This window comes from Pistacia vera, unplaced genomic scaffold (genome assembly GCF_008641045.1).
Source record: "Pistacia vera cultivar Batoury unplaced genomic scaffold, PisVer_v2 Contig656, whole genome shotgun sequence".
NCBI lineage: Eukaryota > Viridiplantae > Streptophyta > Magnoliopsida > Sapindales > Anacardiaceae > Pistacia > Pistacia vera.
Window position 1 is genome coordinate 2,105,886 of NW_022196508.1, and position 4,818 is coordinate 2,110,703.

Below are 4,818 nucleotides of genomic sequence, written 5' to 3' on the forward strand. Positions count from 1 at the left end.
ATTGAAGATGTTCTTAATCTTTATTGTGTTTGAGCCATTCACTGCATACATTAAACTTACACGGAAATTTCTCCTCTCTTATATTGGGAGCCCATCTTTTTCTTTCTTCTAATTCTGGCTTTATTGTGTTATAATCTTAGGGCATCTTCAATGGTACACCAAAATGATGTACAAATGTTGCTCCAACCCAAAAGTCACACCAAATATTTTTTTCACTTTTCAATATAGTCATTTTTCTTTTCTTTTTCAAAATGAACCTTACATTTTAGCCCTTAATTTAAATTTTATTACATTTATATCCTTATTTTTGTTATTTAATTTTTTATTAATTTGTATTTATGTTAATTTGATTATTATCTATATTAATATTTATAATAATTATATAATTAAAAAAAAAACTCCATTATAACGCAAATATTAAACTTCCATAACTCAAAATAAATTAACACTAATTTAAGAATAATAAAATTAAAAGAAAATACAACATAAATTAGAATAATAATTTAGTATTCCGATAGATTAGTTCCGCATCCTATTATCAAAATATTGGCTTAAAGAACTAGATGTATTTTGACCTTGATTCCTCATTTTGAAAAAAAGTCACATAGGCTCGGATCGGTTATGGAATTAAGATGATTGAATAAAATTTTGTTATCTTCTTGATATATTTTTTTTTAATTTGGATTTTGTAATTTTGTGCCCTATCTAGCTGAAAAAATCCCCCGAAAAAAATAAAATAAAAAACCAACAAAGAAACAAACAAAAATATATTTATTTCTTTCAAGGGTATTGCATGAAGTCAAAAAGAAGATTTACTTCACAGTTTCGACTGATATTTAGTAATAGGATAATTTAATGGACCACTGATCATATTTGTCTACATTTATCAATGGTGTTTACCGTTCTATTGTTAACTCGAGTACAGATTCTAAGAAAGAAAGTTTCATTGTTTTGCATGCACTTTACTTGGAATTTTAATTGTCTAAATTATATTTTATACATATGCATAAATTAAGATGAGAAATAAGTCTTAAAATTACTTTATTATTACCCTAGAACTCCTAACATTTATATAACACAAACAAGCATTCAAAAAAATTTACTTACACGTAAAGATAATTGCAAAAACTAAAAAAATTATTTGCAAAATATGTACAGACCTTTCTTAGTGTATAATAATATTGTGGTTTACTTGGTCCTTTAGGCTTGTAGAGTGTTCAATCGACTTCGAAGATTAGTTAAAGTACATATAAGCTGGTGAATTTGATTTAGGATTTAATTTAGAAGAAATGAAATTTGAAAGGTAGAGTTATAAATTTTTTTTTTTTTTGGGAGTGACGAGGCAAGTGATTAAGAGCAATGTTATACTTATAACTGAGTTATACAAACAATAAATAAATAAATGATATAGTAATTATTTTATATAAATTTTATGTAAACATAACAAAAAAATAAAAACAAAAGATAGAATAGCCAAATTTGATTAGTAAGACATTATTGGGTGATCTCATGAATCATAACGGTGAGATTGATGTAAGCCGTATGGGAGTGATGTACGTCTACCATTACTGCCATGTACTGCTACACACTGGGCCTGGAATTCATAAATTGGGCTCACCGCACCATCACTTCTCATCATTATAATAAAAAATTGGAATCTAATAAGAAAGAAAGACAAATTATTGCGCTGGCGTGCGCAGTGCAGGGTTTCGGTTGAGAGAGTGAGAGAAGGTCTAAAGTGAACATTGTAGAGGCAGATAGAAGTATTTGAAAAATGGTAGAATCAAGAGAGCAATCATTCTTTAAGAAGCATTTGGAAGGTTACAAAGAGTTCTGGAGTGAAAGGTTTCCCGTTCTTCAAAACTATTCTAGATTCATCAAGCGTGATAAACCTCTTCCTTCTTGGTCCTCTTCTGATGTCGACGAATTCATCACCTCCGATCCCGTTCATGGCCCCACGGTCATCTTCTTCTTCGCTCTTTTTTTTGTTTGGCTTCTTTTCACTGCTTTTAATCAGAATAGTTTAGTTAGATTTGATTTTAATCTTGAACTGTGGTTATATTTTAAGCTTTGTGGATCAATTTTTTTGTTGCTTTTGGATGAGGGCCTGGTTATATTTTTTTTTCTTGTCTGTTCATTTGAGAGTTACTGTTTGATGGAGTATTGCTTTCTTTTTTTATTGGAAGTTTTGTTCTATTTGTGGAGAGAAAAAATGGTTATTTTTGGATTTGATTTTAGATTGTGATGAGTGGTTTTAATGTATTGAGTTTTATGAATAACTCTAATTGATTTTAATTACTACCAATTCACCTTTTTTTTTTTTAATTATATTAAGTTGTGAATTTAAGGGGGTTTTGTTTGAAAGAGTCAAATGTGTTTCGGAGGGTAAATGAATTTGAACTAGATAGGAGTATTCAACAGTAGCTAAAATTTTTCTCTTTGCTGGTACTAAATTGGATTTTCTTTTTGTTTTATTCTTTTGACAATGATACCAGACAATTTGATTGGATTTTTCTTTGGTGAAATGCCAATATACGACTGAGACAAAAGAACTGGAAAAGCAAGAGTCCAATTTTCCATATCAATGCTTCCAAAGTGACAAATGCTTCAAATTTGCGTAGCTGATTTGAAGGAATGAGTTATATTTCCTCTAAGAAACCGAAAGAGTCTACTTTACCCAATTAGTTCTCTATTTTTAAGCTTGTAATGTGGTTATTAGCTCCGCGGCCTGTAAAGGGAAGTACTAGTGAAGTTCTGTGTCTAAATGTCTCATATAACCTATTGCAATGCTATTATATCCCCACATTTCATGAGATTGATCTTCTGTAGCAACTATGACAATAGTCGTCTGTACAGATACCTGATTCTGAGCAAGGTGAACTGAAAAGTTTGTATTAGTATGGAATCATACTTCATCAACAAGCAAGAATGCTTTGAAAGTATATGCACCTCATTATTATTTCTACCTAATAATTAGTTGAATTGCTTTTCTTTGCCATATTATTTTGTTTCTTTTTTAGCTCTGATTTTCTTGGTTGTTTAACATAATGTGAATTTGCTGCTTGATGGTTTTAGAAGGACATCATTTATTTTATCGTTTTGTATTCTCTGGGTAGATTTGTAAATGTATTGCCTTTCATTGGAGAAAATTGGTGATGAAAACTTGATGTTCCCATTCCATTCGTAATTAAACCATAAACTTGTAGCTTTCTAACTATGATGAAGCCACATCATTAGTTTTTGGTATGTTTGACTTTGCCGGTGATATTAGTTTAAATGTATTGATTTACTTGTTTGAGTTATTCTTAGTACATATCCAGAATATATCCCTGCTCCAGAAGGCTGATATCAGTGGGTATAATATACTTCTGTTTTGATGGTTCTATCTAATATTTTAGACTCATTTTTTTTTTCTTTTTGCTATGAATGCCTCATGTCCTTTACTTTTTCAGCTGAAACTGCTAGGGAAGCAGGGAACTTTGCTATCACTGGAAGTGCATTGGAGCAGCAATCGACTGCAGGTATTGCATGGAAATATTCAAGGAGTTTACATGGTAACGTACTGCCTTTTCTCTATGGTTGCTGTTGAAACTCTTCATACTGAAGTACGCCTCCTAATTTGCAAGGGATGATTATATCGCGTATCTATAGAAAGAAATGGACTTAATTACACCATAAATATTTAGAAGTTTTACTTAGTTGTTTGTATCTACATTTTCCCTACTGAATTTTAATCGTACGGAGTACACAATGTTAAATTTTCATAATTAGTATAACAGAGATTATTGATAGAAATTGTACGACAAGAATGTCCTATCTTTGCTTTCTGCGGATCTTTTTTTTCAATTTTTTGCACCTTGAGAAAGCTTTTCTATTTTTCCTCACATTTCTTATGTGGTATAGGCCTGATCGGGCCTTCTCTAATGTTAAAGTATTTCTGCACAATGTGATATTTTTATCTATCATGGAGCCTTCAATATGAGATGATGCTGGAGAAATGAACCTGTGCCCACTTAATAGGTTGTAATTGGAGTGATCTGTTCTTCTGTCTCTCTCTTACACTTGTGAAGCAAGGCTATGGAATTTAGTGTTTCGGAATTAACTTTTTTTGATACAAAAACCAGGCCTTGTTCTAGAGATTTTTCATTCCACTCTATATTGAGTCGGTTGCACGGTCAAAGTTCTGTTCATATGCACATGATGAACATTTTTCTTCTGACCAAGACAATTTGTTTGGACAATCCATTGCAACTGCTGGTCATGATAATAGTGTCAGCTGCAATCTGGTATGTTAAAAATTTTTAAGACCACTAATTGTCTTGCTTGAATTAGATGTCTTGTCTTGATAGTATTTTATGATTCTTCACTTAGCTATGTTTTAAACAATAAAAAATCATTGTAGGATTGCACAAGTGCTGTTAGTGGTTTCGACAAAGTAGTTGTGCTAAGATCTCACCCTATTCTATTTAACAGGCACTGGGTTGTCTTAGCAGCTGGAGCTGTTTTGGTTGGACATTTGGACATGAAGTTGCCAACCAGTGGTTTCAACTTACAGGTGGATACCATGGCTGCACAGTGAAGTTTATGGATGGTGGGAAAGAAAGACTGAGGGAGGGGCGTAAAATTTGATTGCAGTTGAAAGTAGTGCTGAAACTTTGTTTTCCTTTCTAGAATAAGAGTTAAATGCTTCCATGTCCAAAATGTATGGTTGAATTACTTATGCAGCTCTGCTTGATGTTGGAATTTTGTATATTTGGGTTTGAGGGATTCTGATAATTTTTTTCAGGAAGCAATTGTAGAAAGTGCACCCACAGCAGT

General features: G+C 31.8%; 1 pseudogene; it reads left to right on the forward strand.

The window, feature by feature from the left end:
* Window positions 1–1,652: 1,652 nt before the first annotated feature.
* On the forward strand, window positions 1,653–4,579 carry LOC116112156 (annotated as a pseudogene).
* The last annotated feature ends 239 nt before the right edge of the window (window positions 4,580–4,818 follow it).